Source organism: Diceros bicornis, chromosome 1, assembly GCF_020826845.1.
Source record: "Diceros bicornis minor isolate mBicDic1 chromosome 1, mDicBic1.mat.cur, whole genome shotgun sequence".
NCBI lineage: Eukaryota > Metazoa > Chordata > Mammalia > Perissodactyla > Rhinocerotidae > Diceros > Diceros bicornis.
In genome coordinates, this window is record NC_080740.1 from 45291583 (window position 1) to 45312119 (window position 20537).

General features: G+C 40.9%; 1 pseudogene; it reads left to right on the top strand.

The window, feature by feature from the left end:
• Positions 1–2167: 2167 nt before the first annotated feature.
• Positions 2168–20537, top strand: part of LOC131410119 (ubiquitin-ribosomal protein eL40 fusion protein-like) — a 44343-nt pseudogene continuing 25973 nt past the window's right edge.

The window sequence follows — 20537 nt, forward strand, 5'->3', positions numbered from 1 at the left end:
TTTTTCATGAGAAATTGTTATTGCAGTCACCTTTAAAGTTCCCACTGTATTCAATAATGTAACGAAGTCATTATGGAAACAGAGTGATTTGCTGGTGTCCCTGCCAGAACTGGACTCCTTTTGATCCCTGTGTATTCTCAGGTGAGATGGAGTTTTCTTCTCTCTCTCTCTCTTTTTTTTTTTTTTTGATATAAGCTTTTCTTCAACTGAGTTTACTCAAAGCCAATCTAAAAGCGGCTCTATGAGGTGCACGACCTTGTCATTATAGGACATGAATTGAGTTTGCTTTATCTGACAGTTGGCTCTGGAATTGCTTTTATACCTACTCATCAACCCCAAAGACAAAGAACGCTGTTTTAAGTGATAGAGGAGCAACCGAATGAGCCAAGTTTCCCAGGGAATGCTCTGAAATTACCTTAGATGTTACATTTGATTTATTGATTGCTTCAAACCCACAGTCACATTTTCTGTAGCTTCCAATAAGCACTACCTAAGAACACCTCAAACACATCACAGCGATTTTCAGGGATTTTTCAGGCTGTTTCTCTCCTTTGAGCTCCCTTGGATACAATAGCACGCTCTCTGGCACCGCTAAGTGCAGACCAACCAGGTGCCCAAAACACCAGCAAAGCAAGAGCGCTAAAGCAAAGACAGAGAGCAAGAGAGGGAAAAGTTTAGCTTTGGTTAATTTACCTAGAATTAACAATCAGAAAATCTAAAAAGAAGCTCTTTTAATTTCAAAATACATACAAGGTTTGTGTTTTACATACAAGGTTTGCATTCAATTTTTATTTCAAGATACTTGGGAGATTAGTAACAATTTATCAACCTATACTCGAGATTTGTGCAGGTTACTGTATAGATGCTATAATTCAATAAAAAATGACTTATAAACGGCCTCCCCTCCCCCCCAGAAAAGTCACTCTAGAGGCCTTGGTCTTGACAGGAAGGCAGTGAGCACTGAGAAAGCTACTCTGGCCCTTTCAGCCCACCTTGAACTCTAGGTTAGAGGCTTCGGATGGCTGACTTCTAAGAAAGCTCCTGCATGCCCTGCAGTTTATAAACTCTTCTGGAACATTATGAAAAGGAATTTGGCTATATTTAGGGCAAACCACGCAGTGGCTAGAATACTCTCTTTATTTGGGCACACTAGTGGTGAGTGTAACACTGGCCCTCCCACATGCAACCTCAGAGCTGACCTTCCAGAGTGTGAACTGAACTAACTTTTCTTGACATGGGCTCTTTGTTGTCCACAGGTAGTTTTGGCAGCCCAGTGTGAAAACTGTCTGTTTGCAAACATGCTCACGTATCAGCAAATGACTAAGCGGACCTTCCCCAAGTACCAAAAGCCACTGGGAGTCATTCAAATGGTCTCTCTCCAGGGAAACAGAATAAACAAACTTTTGTGCAAGTGAGAATTAAACCTACTGCCTTTCAAAGTTATAAAAGCAAAGTTGTCACAGCCTGATGTCTCCCAGGAGCCTTCCCAAGGAGTGACTATTAACCTCGGTAGGCAGCTCAGTAAATACGTGTTAAATTAAATGGAAACTAAATCAGTAGTGGTATTTGCAGTATTCTAAGTCTGCTTTCAGAGTAGCTGAACACTTAACTTGATTTTGAGAATCCCAAATAGTTGTCTATCTTGGATGAAGGCTATCAAGCCACACTGCTGGTATTGAAGATGTTCCAGCTCCTCACAATTGCCAAGGCACAGACATAGCTTCAACCACACTTATCTCCAGATCACAACTTGCGATTCAGTCCTCTTTCATCTTCCAATTATATTGACGTTAAAGCACTCCTTCCAAGAGTTTTGTAAACTTTTAATTTCAGGAATTATTGCCCTTGATTGTGTAAATGTACATCAGTTGTACTACGTAACAATGAGAACATTATGTCATTTAAGGATACTGCCACGGAGAGCAAGCCCAGGCTCCAAAGTCACTATCCTTATCGACTTATAATTGAAAACTCAAAAATGGATGAGTTTGGAAGTATCTTAACTCAGAAATAAGGAAAGCTGGTTATTAAACAGGAAGATTTTTTTCTCAACAACAAAATGCACATGGAGCGGTTACTTGCATATCAGCATCTCCTCATGTAATCCTCCTAACAATGTGATTTAAGAAGCATAATCCCACTCCTTCTCTTCAAGGAGGACACAGAGATGCAGAGCTTTGTGAAGACCCTGACAGGCAAGACCATTACCCTCAAGGTCAAGCCCAGTGACACCACCAAGAATGTCAAAGCCAAAATCCAAGACAAGGAGGGTACCTCGCCTGCCCTGCAGCATCTGACTTTTGTAGGCAAACAGAGGAAGGACAGCCAAACTCTCTCAGACAACAACATCCAGAAAGAGTCAACCCTGCACTTGCTGCGTGATGGTGCTGAGAGACGGCATCATCCACACTTCCCACCACCTTCTGGCCCAGAAATACAACTGCAACAAGATGATCGAGTATTATGCTCACCTGCACCCCTACACTGTTAACTGCTGCGAGAAGTGCCACCACACCACCAACTTGAGCCCCAAGAAGGCCCCTCCACCGCCTCCTCCTTCCCCTACAGGGTGGCCTCCACCTGAACCCCATGGCCCGGGGCCTCAGGAAAGTTTCCCTTTTGTTGAAAAGAACAAGGAGGAGGAGGAGGAAGAGAAGCAGCAGCAGCATAATCCCCATTTTACAGGTGAAGAAACTGAAGCTCAGGGAGGTCAAAGAAATTACTCGAGATTACACAATAAGTAACAGAGTCAAGATCCCAATCTGCCTATCTCCAAAACACCTTTTATTCTACTACGCTACACTCAAGATCAGCTCCTCCATGCCCTTTTGACCTACAGCCTTGACCCATCTTAGGAGAATTGCCCACATGGTTCTTTGGACTCCCACAGTATGCTGTATAAGCGGCTTCCATGGTCCCTCTAATACTTCACTGCAGTTTTCCTTTGTGTGTCTGATAGACTGTGAGGTACCTGAAGACAGGTCTCTTGCCCCATTCATCTTTGTATTCCTGGCACCTACCACAATAGCTCTCAAGGTGCACATTTGTTGAAAGATAATACTAAGGCACAATAAACATATATAAAGACACTCAAGTGCTTGCATAAAGAAATGCAAATTAAAGTAACAAGGAAATTTGATTTCTTTTAGCTACCAGATGGGTCTATATCAGAACATTTTCTAACACTGAGTGTTTTCTAGGATGGGGGAAAAACAAGACTCTCATACTTTGTTGTTTGGTGTAAAAATTAGTACAATTTTGAACAGCTTTTGGCAACATCTACCAAAATTTTAAGTGTACACTCTTCTTCCAGACATTTGTCCTTCAGATATACCTGCGAAAAGGTAGAAATATAAGTGTACAAGAATGTGTATCATGGTATTGCTTGTAATGGGGAAAAAACAATGTAAACTTGCTAAGTCCTTAATAGAAAACTTTAAATTGTGTGATACATGCATGTGTCAGAATACCATACATCTGAATAAGGTGCAGCCCAACTGCTTAAAAAAAAAAAAGAACTGTTAAGAAGAAACAACAGGTCCAAAATGGAGTCACTTACACTTAAGCCCACATCACCAAACCAAGGCATAATATCTAACCTAATCGCAGTTTCATCCTCCCCCAGCAAATCCTAACAGGTCAGTCTGGAATTTCTGGTCAGCACCAATGAGGTAATCTGCCACACGGGTCCTTTTCATCCCCCAAAGGAAGGTGAGGTAATCTAGCTTTTTCCTTATCCCTTCCTTCTTCTGCCCATAAAAGCCTTCCATTTGTACAGCTCCTCGGAGCTCCTTTCCACTTGCAGATAGGATGCTACCCGATTCATGAACCATTCAGCAAAGCCAATTAGATCTTTAAAATTTACTCAGTTGAATTTTTGTTATTTAACAGAACCATCTTTGTGTACTAAAATGAAAAGATATCATATGCATGGAAATCTCTCAAAAGTTATACAAGAGGGGCCGGCCCCGTGGCTTAGCGGTTAAGTGCGCACGCTCCGCTGCTGGCGGCCAGGGTTCGGATCCCGGGCGTGCATGGACGCACCTCTGCTCCCGCCATGCTGAGGCCACGTCCCACATACAGCAACTAGAAGGTTGTGCAGCTATGACATACAACTATCTACTGGGGCTTTGGGGGGGTGGGGGGAAGTTGTACAAGAAATTGATAGTGGTGGTTGCCTCTGGGGAGTGGGAAGGCAAGGGATGTTGAGTAGGGAAACTTTCTTTTCATTTATATTCATCAATATGTGACTGATTTTACAACAATCATGTATATTTTGATAATAATTATGCAAAACTATGTGGAATTCAATGAATGACATTATTTTTTTTAAATCTGTAAAGTGTCTGGCTCAGTAAATGTCTATTCCTTACCCCAATCACCTATAACTTTTTATGAGGCACTGTGGTTTCCAGAAGGAACACCATGGGACTTGGGGTCAGAGAAATCCAGAGTTTTGTTGTTAGATCCACTACCTATATAAACTTATGAAAATTATTCCTAACCTATTAGCTCCTTGTTTCATTATCTACAAAACAAGCAAAATATCACTTACCTTATAGGAATACTGAGGAGGTCAATGAACTAATAAGCATGAAACATGTAACTTAGCACCTGGTACATAGTAGGCGCCTGATAATTATAATAGATCCCCCATCCTCTTTTTGTCCCAGAGATTGCCACTTCACCATTTATTACCCTTCTCCCCACTGGTGGAACTTGGAGACTGAAAAAGAGAAAGAACACCTAAGTAGTTAATTTTGCTACTTATAGTGGACTACAGAAAAGATGTGGAAATCAACAAAGGCAGGCTAAGAAAAGAGATTTGATATAAAGAGATTGATTCTGGGGTTCACAGTGGATTTCATTGTTTCCACAATGTAGAGTGGTTCCTGTTTGCTTTCTAGCTGAGAAAGTTAAAGGTAGCAAACCGTCCTAAATTAGGGTGACCAACTCGTCCCGGTTTGAGCACTGGAAGTCCCACATCCCGGGAAACCCCTCAAGTCCCAGGCAAACTGGGAAGGTTGGTCACTCTATAACTTTGCTGACTTGCCTAATACTACGCTCCTCTCCCCCAAACCCAGTTTCACCTGGGCTAATTCGGGCCCTTCTGGAGGCACTTTTCCCAGGAGCAGGCAGGCCTGGCCCAATGAGACCCCACCCAGTCCGCAGCCTCTCCCAGCAGGGCAGGCAGGCTTTCCTGAAGCCAAGCAGGGTGCCCAAGGCCTTATTTGCATGTCAATACCTGTTCAGTTTGCAGTGGTTTCACTGCTTGGTGGGTCTCGGAGCTCCGGGAACAAACGGAAGGGTTTGTGCTGGCTTGTGAATGCATGCCATTCTCTTTGCTTTGCTTTGCTATCTGTCACCTCGAATGGTGAGGGTTAGAAAAACAGTTCCTTGAACTGTTTAAAGGAAAACTACGCCTGCCCAAACAAGGCAGATTTGGATTTTCTCATCCCAGGGATAATGATAAAGAGATGGGACCTTGGCCCGTGAATCTAAATCCAGTGCTATTGAGAGATTGAAAATGAATTCACTTTTCCTTAAGGGTGGCCACCAAATTAAATGGAGAAAAGGCTTTGTTTAGGGTCGGGTTTGTTTTCCAGCTCCTCACAAGCCTTGCTTTCACACGTTCTGACTGTCCAGGTCAGCAACCAGAAAGCGCCTCGCTCCACAGCCGGGCTTCGGCATTGCTTTTCTGGCTTAACACGAGCCCACGCATTATCCCCTTCCACACATCAGTCAGCATTCAGAACAGACAACTGGGTCTTTGAAAATCCACTGGAAAGCTAGCATTCCTGTGCCTCCAGTGGGAAGAAGGGACGGGGGGTGGAGCAGAGGGCAACTTTTAGGCTATGAAAACATCCATCATACAGTCCTTTGCTGGAGTGGGCACCTCCCAGGAAAGCGAAGCAGCCAAAGCAAAGAGTATGAACAACTCCTGCTTGTTCAGGATCCTGCAGCATCTCTAAAACCTCTTTGGCTCCCGCACTTCAAGCCCCAGCTGGATGGAAATGAAGTGTCCTGTGCCTCAACCTTGTTCTTCATGACTCCCATTCCTTTCTGTATTGACTAGAATTTTCTATGCCGCCATGCAAGAATAGCACTTTCCTTAAAGATACTGCATTGTGTTAGGCAGTCTGTCATTACTTAGCAGCCACAGTATACTGTGGATGCAGTCCTGTTGTTTTTATTAAAGGGGTTGTCAGGATCTATAATTCACACATCATTAATCGCTTCATTAAGACAGCAGCCCTGTGGGCCCTAAACTTGTAGCAGTTTGAAGACCATGCAAGTAAACACTCTCCTTGTCTGAGCCAGGGAGGCAGCCCCCCTGACCAGTGCGAGTGTCTCAAGAAGTCCTGTTTTCGAGGAAAAAGCTTTTTCAAACTCTGGAGCATAGATGTGTAAAACATATTCACTTAAAACTGATTTGATTTAACTTAAAAGCATTACTTTGCAATGAGCTGCGCAATCCCACCTCATCCATCAAAACCAAGCCATCACAGGCTGCACTGTGCAGTTACTTAAGCATTTTCATATGCCATGGTCTTTTACTGGAATAAAAAGCAAGACCATGAAATACACAGAAGGGAAAACATCCAAAAATTTGTACACGGCCCATGACATTGGTATTCCTCTAACATGGATTTTTTCAAGCATAATTTATATAAACAATGGAGCCAAATCCTGTTTTCTTTCATAACGTATGTTTTCTCAGCAGTAGTCTGCAGATCTTGAAATGCAATATGGGGGCTCTAGTTTCCCGGTGAAATCATATGGTTGGTCTGTTTCCTCAAAATAAATGTGCCATATGGAACTAGCGCCAGACCAGGCCAAGATCAAACTGAGAAATAGCTAAAGATCCTGCACCTCTTTAGACCAGCCAACACCACCACAAATAGAACAGTGATTTTCCAACTCAGCCCTGACGGTTTCTTTAAACCCTTTCCACTTGGTTTTATATATTGGGCTTCCTCTGAAGTTTTTGTTTGAAGAAAGGATTCTGTGACTAAAATAAGTTAGAAACACTGTGATTGGACTAGTCTTAATTTTTTGACCCCATCAAAACATTCTGTCCTTATTGCCATTTTCCTAGGAGCTCTGCTAAATAATTGGCCAAGTCAACTATACTAACAGAGCTAACACATAAAGGATAAAAACAGAACGTGTTTTATGAATTCTGGATCTTCTCTTATGTGTCAGGTGCCTGAAGTTGGATGATTCAGAGGCTTAATGCAGGGGGACTATCAACCTGAGCACCTATATGTGGCCTTTCCATGTGGCCAGGGCTTCCTCACAGTAGTCAAACTTCTTACACGATGGCTTAGGACTCTACAGCAAGTATCTCAGGCAAAAAAAAAAAAAAAAAAAATAGAAGCTGATTGCTTTTTATGACTTGGTCTCAGAAATCACAAAACCTCAATTTTGATGCACTCTATTGATTATAAATGAGCCATAAGTCTAGTCCAGAGTCAAGAGGATCGGATATAGATCTCACCTCTTGATGGGTCACAATCAAAGAATTTGTTTTAAAACAGCCATAAATATATACAGTAAATTATATAAAGTCCATTAATCGTTAAGTGTACAGCTGGATAAGGTTTTACATATGTACCCACTCACACACTATTACCAGAATGTTCCTCAGCACCCTAGAAGTTTGCCTCATGTCCCTTCCCACAGTCCCCTCAAGGGGCAATCATTGTTCTGACTTTTATGCCCAGCAATTAGTTTTGCCTGTTCTTAACTTCAGTTAAACTCTTCTCTGGCTTTTTTTGTTTGTCTAAGCATCATGTCGGTGAAATTCATCCATGTTGTTGTATGTATCAGTAGTCTGTTCATTTTATTCCTGCACAGTATTCCATTACTACACCACAATTTATTTATGCATTCTCTTGTTGGTGGGCATTTGAATTGTTTCCAGTTTGGGGCAGTTATAAATAAAGCTGTTATCCCTGTACGTCTGAAGACCCACTTTTAATAACAAAAAATGTTAATGAACCCCCTCCATGTTCTAGTAGCTATTGATTTTAAAAGTACATAATTCTAAAAGGTAACTTTATAAACCCAGCCACACTTTTAAAGGAATTTCTATTTTGTTTTAACAGCATATCTGTGCATTTAAAATAGGACATATGTATGTGACATTATTCTTCCTACTGATAACACTGAGGAATCACATAGATTCACAGACCCCTTTGCAATACCTGTGCTCCCCACCCTACCCCCAGGGGTATGTGGCTCTCAGATCAGAAATAACTGCTATAGGGGAATCACCCGTGGGACCTGTTAAATAAGAAATGTGCTCAAATTTGGATGTCCCTCTTCATTGCTCCAGAGTCACAAGCTATAACGATCACAGCAGAAAGCAGAGTTTGTAATCACCATTCTCCTGTTACGCTTACTTGCTTTCCACTGAAGCACAAGTTTTTATCCCAGTGGGACACATAAGCCCAGGCTGTTCTCTGCCAAAAAGAATTGTACGTGGCAAAAATGGCTATTTCTGTAATTTCGATAATGAGATTGAGTTTCATTTTGAATGAAATTTGAATTTAATGTATTTGAGCTGAAGTAAACCAAACCAGGGATAAAAATAAGGGATTCTTATCTTACCAGGGAATAAATAAGAATCCGTGTTAGAATTTTTTCAGAGTGACCTTCCAGCTTTCAGCAATGCTCTTGGAGTCACCACACCACATTTCTCTCTGCTCATTCTTCTATTGAGGTAGACTCCCGCTGAATTGCTGGAGTTGAAGTTGAGTTTTCTGGGCTGTTTACTCCATCTCTCCGACATTTCCCCACCTTTCCATTTCTCACTGGCTTTCAGGCTTTCATCCTTGAATTTAGTTATTTTGGAGACACTCACCTTTCACCCAGAGACCAGAAAAATCTCTAGGAACAATCCCTGGGCACATCTCCTCGGATTTTGCTTTATCACTGTTTATAGTCACTCTGGTCCAGAGGGGAGATATAAGAAAAACTGTGTGGAATGTTTTATGGGACTGTACACAAAGAACACTAAATAAAATGGATGATGTCATATTGTATACTTTGATATTAACCTAAGAGTGCCAGGAAGAACTTAATTGATTGATGATATGCCAAAGATCCATTTGAATTGTGCTAAGCCCATTCATTTTAGTTTTGCTGACAACCTGAACACCATATTTGTTAGCATAAAGTCAGTCTCTGGGTAAATGTACTGTCAGCAGTGATATTGTACAGGTCTTTTGAGGTGAGATGTGAAAACCCTTATCAATAATTTTTAAAGTAAATAAATCTCAATTTAAAAGTTTTAAAGTCCTCCCCCTCAGCTACTATTGGCATGCGTAGATGGCTGACACATCTCTTTCTGTTTAATCACTTTGTGGCCAGTCAATGTTATCAGAGTCTCTGGGGGAACCATTACTCTGAATATTTTTTTAAGTACAGTGATTTCTTGGGGGGAGTGGGGGAGGACAGGGCTCTAATCAGGAAGAAAAAATCTCTTGCTGACAATAAAATGCAGATAACTACTTCACTTTGACTCTTTTGTATATAGGTTATAAATTATGATACAGCCTTGCTATAATTCATCAAAATATGCATGCGACAAAATTGCGACTGGTGCAAAGATATCATTAACCTTCATTTATAAACAATGACTGTATTCTCTTCTCCCTGAATCACCTCAAGTCATTCTATTTTATTTCCTGAGTTGGCCCTTCATCTCCCACTGATACATTTATGTTATGCGAGGTCTGACAAGAGGAGATTACTGAAAATCTCCTTATTTTTCTTTTAAAGAGGCTCCTGGATGATTACTGTATTTGCTCATCAGAAAATGAAGTAGGAGAACATTCTAATATTTGCCACTATAAGGGACTCATAAAAAGAGATAGAGTTACTCCCCAACTCCCTATCTGCCTGCCAACCACCACACATCACACACACATACACACACACACACAAAATCTTGCCACTGTCCTCAGTCTTAACCTTGAAAAATCATTCTTAGAAGGAAGAGACTTAAGCCTAGCAACATTAGTTATGCGCCTCTTTGCCTGGGAAGAGTAGCCAGGGAGCATGTTAATTCTGTTTCCTGATATAACACTAATTCACCCGTCCTTATGTTGTAAACCAAAGCTTGGACAGTTTTTCATAGTATGGAAAATGTGACTTGTTATCTAAATATCAGCTAGCAGCTCTGGGCTTAATTGCTGCTGCTTTGATGCTTGTACTGAATACATAGTTATGTTGATTTTGAAGTGTTTTGAAGATGCTCAGCAATTGCACAAAGATACTTGATTATAAAAATCAAGGAAGTTATTCCAAAACTATAAATAATTGCAAAATGTAACATCTCTGCCTTGTACCAGCAAGGTAGAAATTACCTGAGGCTAGTTTGCACATTTCAAAGATTTATAGATCTTGACACTTCAAAAGTTTATTCGTTCAACAGGGCTATTTTTATAGTTGATGTAATATAACTTTACAAGACTTAGAAGGGGACTGAAAGAAATATATATTAAGCAGAAAATAGGAATACTTCTATCTTTTTCCAGTGTGTTAGTTTTACTACCTAGCTAGAAAGCTCCTTGGCATCTTGAAGTTTGAATCTTGATGCATATTTTTATATCACACGACTGTTTATCCCAATATTATATTCAAAATGAGTTCTCCATAAGAAGTTCATGCTCGAGTGGACGCTGGTTCTGACGCGTCTGAGACTAGACGGCATTCAGACCTTTTTTTGTTTCTTTGCCTCTCTTCTTTACCTTCTTCATCTAGTTATTTTCAAATTCTTCTTTGAAACTCAGCAGTTACAGCCATACGTAGGATGGGTCACTAGCTACATTTTCAACTGATGCCTCCAAAACAATTTTAACGGCTTGGGAAAATGCTTATTAAATAATGTTGATCAATGATATCATGATGTGAAACTATTTCCTGACACGTCTGCTCATTTGCAAACCAGTCCAATTTCCCACTCCACTGTTACTGCCCCATCAAAACCGGGAGAAACAGCTCAGTGCTCTGCTGGCAGTGGGATCGTCAATGATTGGCCCAAGGTTGGGATGTGACCTGAGGGGTGTGTCAGTTATGTTTTCTTTCTCAAATCTTTTTTTCTATTTACATTGAAAAATTTTTTATTTTTAAATTTACATACAGTAAAGTTGTTCTTTTTAGTGTACAAGTGTATAAATTTTGACTAATGCTTAGAGCCATGTCACTATCACCACAATCAGGATACAGAACATTTTCATTATCCCCACTGCCCTAAAAAAATTCCCTTATGATACCATTTTGTAGCCAAATAATGTCCTCCCCCCTAATTCCTGACAACCATAGATCTAATCTCTATTCTTTTTTCTCTTTTTTTAATTTTTTTTTTTTATTTTTTGTTGAGTGGCCCTGAGCTAACATCTGTTGCCAATCCTTCACTTTTTGTTTGAGGAAGATTGTCCCTAAGCTAACATCTGTGTCAATCTTCCTCTATTTTGTATGTGGGACACTGCCACAGCATGGCTTGATGGGCAGCGTGCAGGTCTGTGACCAATATCTGAACCCGCGAACCCCAGGCCACTGAAGTGGAGTGCATAAACTTAACCACTATGCCACCAGGCCAGCTCCTATTCTCTTTTCTTATAGATTTGCCTTTCTGAGAATATGACGTAAATAGAATCACATAGTATGTCACCTTTTGAATCTGGCTTATTTTACTTAGCATAACACATTTGAGATGCATCTTGTTGCATGTATCCATAGTTCATTCCTTTTTATTACTCAGTGGTATTCCACTGTGTGGATGAACCACAATTTGTTTATGCATTCTCAGTTGAGGGACATTTGGGTTGTTTCTGATTTGGGGAAATTGTGAATAAAGTTGCTATTAAGATTTTTGTGGAGGTTTTTTCCATTTCACTTAGGTAAAAATGTAGAAGTAGGATTTCTGCATCATATGGGAAGTATACATTTAACTTTATAAGAAACTGACAAACCATTTTCCCAGGTGGCTGCGCCATTTTGCCTTCCCACCAATGACGTACGAGAGATCCAGCTGTTCTACATCTTTGCCAGTTGTTTTTTAATTAACCATTTTAATAGGTGTGTAATGGTATCTCACTGTGGTTTTGATTTACATTTCCTAATAACTAATAACGCTGAGCATCTTTATCAAGTGTTTGTCATCCGTATATACTGTTTGGTAAATTGTCTTCAAAACTTTTGCCGGTATTTTAATTCGGTTGTTTGGTTTTTTATTACTGAGTTTTGAGAATTTTTTTATATATTCTGGATACAATTCTTTGTAGGTATATGTTTTTGCAGATATTTTCTCCCTGTGTGTGGCTTGTCTTCATTCTCTGAACAATGTCTTTTGCAGAACAAACATTTTTAATATTGATGAAGTCCCAATTTATCATTTTATTTTCTTCTATGGATTGTATTTTGGGTGTCATACCTAAGAACTCTTTGCCTAACCCAAGGTCACAAAGATTTTCTCCTATGGTTTCTTCTAACCATTTTATAGTTTTATATTTTACCTTTAGATCTATGATCCATTTCTAGTTAATCTGTGTAAATGGCTTCTCATTGGAATTTGAACTAAGACATCCAGAAGGAAGTTGTCAGTTGATGGAGGACTTCTAAATGAATGGTTCTGACGTAGATTTGGGAATGGCTGCCATGTTGTACCAAGTACAAGCTTAATAAGCAAAGAGAAGCAGAAATCAGAGATATCACGTGACCTCTGAGAGGTGGTGAGTGTAATCTAGGATCCTGAATTTCTCATTCTACTTCACCTGAGGACTATCTTTTCCTTTTGTCTTATCTGTGGATATCCATGAGATTGCTTTTTGAGATCCTTAAATTATCCTTTACCCTGTGCCTGAGTTAGCTTCAGTGGGTTCCTGATGTTTGCCAACAAAAAACTTTGGTGGGAACAACTCTATACCTCATATGATGATTTTAACTGAGTGTGTGTGTAAGTAATTTTAAATAATATAACTCAGATATGTGGAGAAAAAATATAATTTCTTTCTTTTGTCTATGGATGCTGTTCCTCCTCTCTAGCACCCAGATGTCGTTGGCTGAGAAAACATTAAATATCCTGTTAGGGCCGGCCCCGTGGCTTAGCAGTTAAGTGCGCGCACTCCGCTGCTGGCGGCCCAGGTTCGGATCCCGGGCGTGCACCGAGGCACCGCTTCTCCGGCCATGCTGAGGCCGAGTCCCACATACAGAAACTAGAAGGATGTGCAGCTATGACATACAACTATCTACTGGGGCTTTGGGGGGGAAAAAATAAAATAAATAAAATCTTTAAAAAATAAATAAATGAATAAATAAATATCCTGTTAGATTTAACATTTAGTCTGATCTTATAAATTAAACTCCTTCCTTAAGTAGTATTGGATAAAATGCTAATCTCTCAGCTCCTCTGCAGAAAGTGGAACTAGTTGTAAAGATATGAGGAGAAGGATGAGGCTCACTGACTTCAGGGCAAAAGAGTCAGATTTTTCCAGCTCCTTGGCCTTCCATGCTTCTGGAGCAATGACCCCACCACCCGGATGCTACTAGCCTCAGTGCCATTCATAGCATTTACCCGGAGCTGGTGGAGCCAGTGACCTGGTCTCTCTCAGCTTGGACCTCTCTCAGGTCTTACGATTCCCACTGAGCCCCAGCCTGAGCTGTCAGCTCTACATATTTTGTGACAGAGCTACCATGCCCCCACTGTGGTAACTGCGTTTGGCAATCTCCACAATGGTGCTAAGCTACTTTGGGGTCCTGCTTTGCTGTATAGGACCCAAGGACAGCTCCAAAGAGATAAACATGAGGACCTCTCTCTGCCTGAGCGTGATGTACCACCATGTTTATTTTGCTGTGGCTTCATTTCTAATTGATCTGAGGTAGCTGGCCTGGCAACCTCCTCCCATAGCCCCAAACAGACGTCAGAAAAGGGAGGTGGACAAGAGCCCTGTTGCTGTCGACCTCACTTTTCTAACTCACCTCAGTGCACACATCCAATCACTGCTCTCTCCTACTTCTCTTTCCTTCTTCTTTCCCCTAAATGACCTGGGGCTGCAAGGGAGTCATAGTCTTCTCATCTGGCCCTCCATTAAGAAACTCCTTATGATCTAGCTCATTAACTGTGCACTTTGATATACTAAAGTAAAGAGACAAAGGAATTTGGAAACTTCTTTCTCAAAGCAATATCCTGGTTTTCAAGACTATTGACTTGCTGCAAAATCCTGTTTTTGAATTTCAAAAGTTGAATATTAACCTCACTTTTCTGTCTGCATTCATGGCAGATGGATAGATGGATGCCTCAGGCAGAGTAAGGCTAAGGTCAAGTGCTTAGGAAAATAAAAGAAACCACATCAAATAATTTTAAACTATTATCACCACCACATTCCACTTACAGCCTCCACACACACACACTCATGCACACACACAGTCTGAACAAACCAGCCCTTTTTAGTCACAATTTAAAGCCCATTTCAGCACAGACTTCCATCCAAAACCACAACTCCACTCCCACAGAGGCCTTGAAATGTTATATCTCTATTGAAAGTGTCTTGAAGAGGAGGCAAAGGGAGGATTATATTCCATGACATGTAAGAAAACATCCTCACTTTTTTCTTCATCCTCCTATCTCCCAAGTGTTGGCATAAGACCTACTTCCCCATATCTCCCTTCTTCCTCAATTTTTGGCCAATGCTATGTTGTTTCAGGGCTCTCTTCTCACTTTTACTCCCCTCCCTCTTCTCACTCTCAGACCTCCCAGAGTCTGGGTTTCAAATTGCTCAGAGTGTAATTTAGAGTGCCTTTTCTCATGTAAGTCCACACAGCCATCCGTGGCTCCCCCCAATCTCTTCTACTGGCACTAACTCAGTTAGCACTTTGAAGGGCCAGGAGCCAAACATAGAGTCTTCTTTGGACAGTTGAGGAAGGACAGAGAGCTCACATGTTACATGTTAAAATCTTTGCCCAGTTATGCACACATGCACAGACATACACACAGACACACACACACACACACAGGAGAAAATACATATATAGAAACTTCCTAAGGAAAATACATCAAAATGTCAATTGTGGCCATCATGGTAGGATTATAGCTGATTATTTTCTTCTTTATACTTTTTGCAATTTTCCTAAAATCCAATGATGTGCACTTATTTCTTCCATAATAAGGAAAAAAATCAAAGTTAAAATTTTTAAAACTTGACTGAAGTCTTACTCTCTCCAAGAAACCTGCTCCAGTAACCTCCCTCACCCGAGCCCCTAGTCATTAGTTTATTAAACATTCAGTGAATATCTATTGAGCATTAGCTATATGGCAGTCTCTGTGCTGGGTGTGTGGATACAATGCCCAACAAGTCAATACTCAGAGAGACTATTCAAAACATCTAGCAGTCTTTATGGCCCAGGTAACAACGGAACAGAGTGGACCTAGGCCCGAGTGCTGGAGCGTGTCTAGAGGCCCCCACTCTGCCGTTAGTTGCTGGGTCTGTGGGAAAATGCTGGCGTATCTGGGGCAGAAGGGACACTCTGAGGTCACTCACCAAATGGAACAGGAGTATTTCGGTATTTTAACAAGTGGAACAGTCGTTCCAGTGTGCGTTAGCAGCATTTCATCGCTGCTCCCATGTTCTGCTCTTACAGTGAGGTAACAACTACACAGGTGGTCACTGTGACCAGAAGACAATAAGGGAGCTGTAAGAACTCGGAACATCTGATTTACATGCCTCTTCTTGTTTCCATAGCTCCCTAGGAGTAGATCTATCATAGTCCTCATTATAGCATAAAGTAACTGGCAATTTACTTGCCTGTCTCCTCCCCCCAGATTCCAATTCTTAAGAGCACTGAACATGTATTGTTTGTTCAGGTGCCTACCTGGTACAATGCCTGGCACATGCGAGGCAGTAAACTTTGTTGAATAAATGAATGAACTTTTAAGGTTATGATTCCTCAACTCTGAAAAGAGAAATGGTTCTGCCAAATGAGGTCCCCTGAGGAATAACCCAAAGGATTCTGGATAAGAAATGTTTGCTAAGATACAATATTCTGTTGCGCAGTTGCTTGGGAAGGAGAAATGGTGCTGAGAGATGGTGCCTCAGAAGACCACACAGACAGCAGAGAGAGAATCAGGGAAGAAGTCAGAGGAGCAAGTGAGGGGAAACAAAGCAAAAGAATTGCTTATTATTGTGCATGGAACCACTGTTCCACTCAGAGCCATAGCCAGGACCCAGGGCAGATCTTGCTGGAACACACACATGCTCGCACACCTGTCCCAAAGGACAGATTAAGGTGAGTTTTAAATTCTCAGTATAATATTGAAGTCTAGGGGTGCTAAACTACATGGAGTAAAGCAGATCTGGACACAAACAGGAAGCCCAGCTTTTCGATTATCCAAGTGACCTTTCTACTTCCCTTAGGGAAGGGTGAGAGACAAGCTGCACAAGGAGCTGTCCGCTGCCCACCTTCCCGGAGTTGGCACAAGAGCTCCATATCCTCTTCATTTGCTTTAAGTCCTGAGTGTCCGGCAGAGCCCAAAGCAGCCATACCTCTGAAATGCCTATATATGTGTCCTGCTTCTGGAAGCTGAAAGGGGAGCACTCTCATTAAAATGGGTGAAAACTGCCAGATTCCATGATTGAAGTCCTTCCCACTAAGGCAGTGAGTGGCATTTTGAGCATAGAAAGTCCACCTATTCTGACTTCCAATTTGGGTGGCTATGTTCCATTCAGGTGGCTAACACTGTGATCAGGCTTAGACTGCAACTTCCCTGAAATGACCTGAAACCAGTCAATGGACCACTCTTGTGAGCCACTTGGCACTCCTTCACTCACATGGATTTTCATTCAGAGCGCTTAAAATTTCCAAAAGAAATGCAACATTTTTTGTTTCTTATTGCGGGGGGGAGGCAAAAACACCAGCCATGTCATGAAATCTAGTATCATTTTACTGTCAAAGATCATCAAGTCCAAAATAACTTGGCAATCTGTCATTGGTTTAATCAATATAATATCCAATTCACTAAAAGATTTGCAGCAGAAAAAATAAAACTATGTATAAAAAATAAATAAATGGTAAGACATGTAGGAAAGTGCCTCCTTGAAATACTCTCCTTAATAGCTTCCCTAAAGCTTCCCTCTCCTGATTCTCCTCCTCTCTCTTTCTGGGCTCTTCTGTCCTCTGGTCTCCTTCATCCTAACTATAAACATCCTTAAGTCTTCTGAATCTTGGATTCCTTATCTGTAAAATGGGCTCTATACTACCTTTTTCTCAGGGTTGCAACCAGAAATAAATGCCAAAATGTACGTGGATCTCCCACACAGTGCAAGACACAGAATGGCAGTCTGATCAATGCTGCTCCCTCCCTTTCCCGTTCCTTTTCCTCCCCATATACTGAGGAGTGAGAGGTTCCTTTCTCCAGCATTCACCCTTATACAGAATGGACACTTCCATTTCTGGTTTGGCTTTCCATATGAAAGCCTAAACGAATTTTAGCTGCCTTCAGCAAAATTTGAACATAACCCTTCAAACCCGCACTTAAACAAGAACACAAAAATCTCCCCCTACAAACCTTCTCACTTGCAGGTCCCTCTGCCCCAGGCCTCAAAAGGTGAAGCTTGTTTCATTTTTCTCTCTCCTTCGTGCCTCCCCAAGCCCTGACAATTATGTTTTGGCACAATGCAGACTAATCTTTGCATCTCCCTAATGTTAACTTAGGTCTCTTCCCCTCCCTATGACCACCATATGCTTTTGAGGGCTACCTGTTTCCTATAGCGGCTGCCAGGTACATCCTCCTCACACCCTTAGTGAGGCTGACAGCGGCTCAAGTGCCAGAAATGTCTCCCTTCTGCCAATAACATCAGATCCCAATCCAGCTCTTACATCTGGTCTCTCCTAATCCATCCTGTGCAATCTCCCATGTCCCTAAATCTGACCCGGCTCTACGGGTCTAATGCTTAACCCCACAACAAAGCTTGGGCTTACACTCTGTCTCTCTGGGAGCGCCTTCTTTCCACTGGCCTGTCAATCTGAAACACACATGTACTTCAAGCACCAGACAAATTCTCATGAAGCTTTTCCAAGGCAACCACATCTCAGAATGGTTTCCTTTTCTCTCAATTCCTTGATGCTCACCAACTATGTCCCACATCACACTTGTTCATATGTCAATTTAGTCCTAGTCTCAAATCTCAAATTATTAAATATAAACACGCACACATATACATATTATATATATCTTCTAACCCCAATTCAGATTATTCTGTTATTATTTCTATTCCCCATAGTGTCTTGTACAAATGACACACGTGATAGACATTCAGTAAACCCATGTTGACACTTTGAATCCACTGCCAGCTACTATCTGGTCCAGACAATGGCTAAAAAGAATGTTTCTCAACGTGTGAGACTCATCCTGTGAAAGATGTATGAGATGAAATAGTTCACAAACACAGCATTAAATCATAGTAACTCTCATGGTGAGAAAGTTGCTCTATTTTTAATTCTCTCTCAAACCTTCCAAGTAAATCAAGGAGAAATTTTTAATTTGGTACCAGAATACCCTGCCCACCTCTCTAAAATAACACTTCCTTTTTGAGAAAAAGAGAACAGTCCTCAAGCTCAGATCCTTTTTAGCCATGAGAGTCTAAAAACCATTGTTTTGTCTTCACAGTTTTTGTGTTGAGTCTCCTTTTTATGGCATGTGATATCCTGTTTCCTTTTATAATACATTTATTTGAATAAAAAAGTAAATCAACTCCTTTTTTTTAAGATTTAGCAAATTTTGGAAAGGTGGGCCCACAAATGACTCAAGTGTGGGAGACGCTGCTCCAAAAGACACTGTTGTTAAAATCTTTATAAAATCCAGGGAATCAATCATCTTTGGCCTAGAGCTTTAAACACAATCAATGGATCAAAGGTAGGCAAGTTAGCACTAGTTCTGGAGGGAGGTGGGGAGCAGGAAGAAGATGGCCTGGACAGCGAGCCTGAAAAAAATCCCTGAGCTTCATAAACACACAAGTCCCCTATAAATTACCTCCAATACCAAGGCAAGCCTCCCACAGCCTTGCCTCACAGACTGCCCTTCCGCAGCTTGCCTCAGATCATTACCCTAACTTCTCCCAAGTACAGATACTGAGTAGTAGAAGGGGCAGGCCATATGACTCGTTCTAGATCCAACAGCATCCAAAAACTTGGACCTCATTTTTCCTAAACATGACTCAACATATCGAAGCTCATTACTTCTATTTATCTTTGAGCTTTGGATAAAATGGAGATGACAGCCACAATTGGGTGCTCTTAGATGTCAGCAGAAACTAATCTAAATTCCTGGTCTTAGGAATTCCTGGAGAAATCAGACCAGGGAAATTACAGGACACACTGACAGGAATGTACCCAAGAAATAATTACACAGAAATTCCCTTGTTATCTATTACTCTCAATTGCCAGGCACTCTATCAGCACAGGGATAAGCGAGTGGCCCTGATCTTTCAGTTCTTATATTCTAAAAGAGATAAGATAAAACAATAGATTCCTATTTAGGGGGAGGCAGGCCCTTACTTTTGTGGTAAACAAAATAGTGCATTTCGTAAGTCCTGTTATCATTCAATAAGGCTCCAGGAGAGATTGGTGGTTGAGGTCAGAATACCAAGAGATTTATTCTAAACAGGAGAAAAAAGTAACAGATGTAGATTGAAAGATTGTTCCAAATGTTAGGAATGACATCCACAAGGGAGCAGGGTTAGATCCAGAAGTAAATAAAGAGGATTATGGCAAGAAGGCTAGGAATGAAGCCATCCAGGCTGATTGTCTTCAGGTCAAGATTATAAGAGCTAAGACACAATACCATAAATCATTTAAGCAATTGCACAAGAAATTGATTATTAATACACGTTTTTTGATTATCTAATAAATATGTACAGATGTATCAAAATTGGTACAAACTTAATTCTTTAAACCAACCTCTTAGACTTTGCGTTAGTGGAAGACTTTAGGTGGTCTCTAAGGATTAGGCCAGTAGAATCCATGGTCATAATCCTGTCTGGTCTCCCAAAGACCTGGGTAACCCCACTGACATTGACAAAACACCCAGGGCAGAAGTGAACTATCATCAGATACTTTGACATTTTGCACTTTATATTTTCAATAAAAACTGTGCACTCATGACTTTTGGAAAATATATTCACATACCACATGTGAATATGTTGGGAATAAATCAAAACCTCATTTATCTAAAATAAGGCAATGGAAACCTTTTTTTGTTACCAATAAAGCTGCATTACAATAAATTCTAAATTCAGATTGATTGCACTCAAATATCACCCATATAACAAAATAAAGTACATATTAACAGTAATAAATACATTAAAAAGAGTTAAATTGGCAGTTGCCTACATGCTGTAACAAGCATATCCCAAAGTCCTAAGTTATGCACTGTATGTTGAAGTTTCTCCTCAGTAAAAAGCCAAAATCACACATGCCAGAGTTTTAAGCTCCCAAGATCTGATTTAGAAAATACTACTTTAATGAAGCTGTTC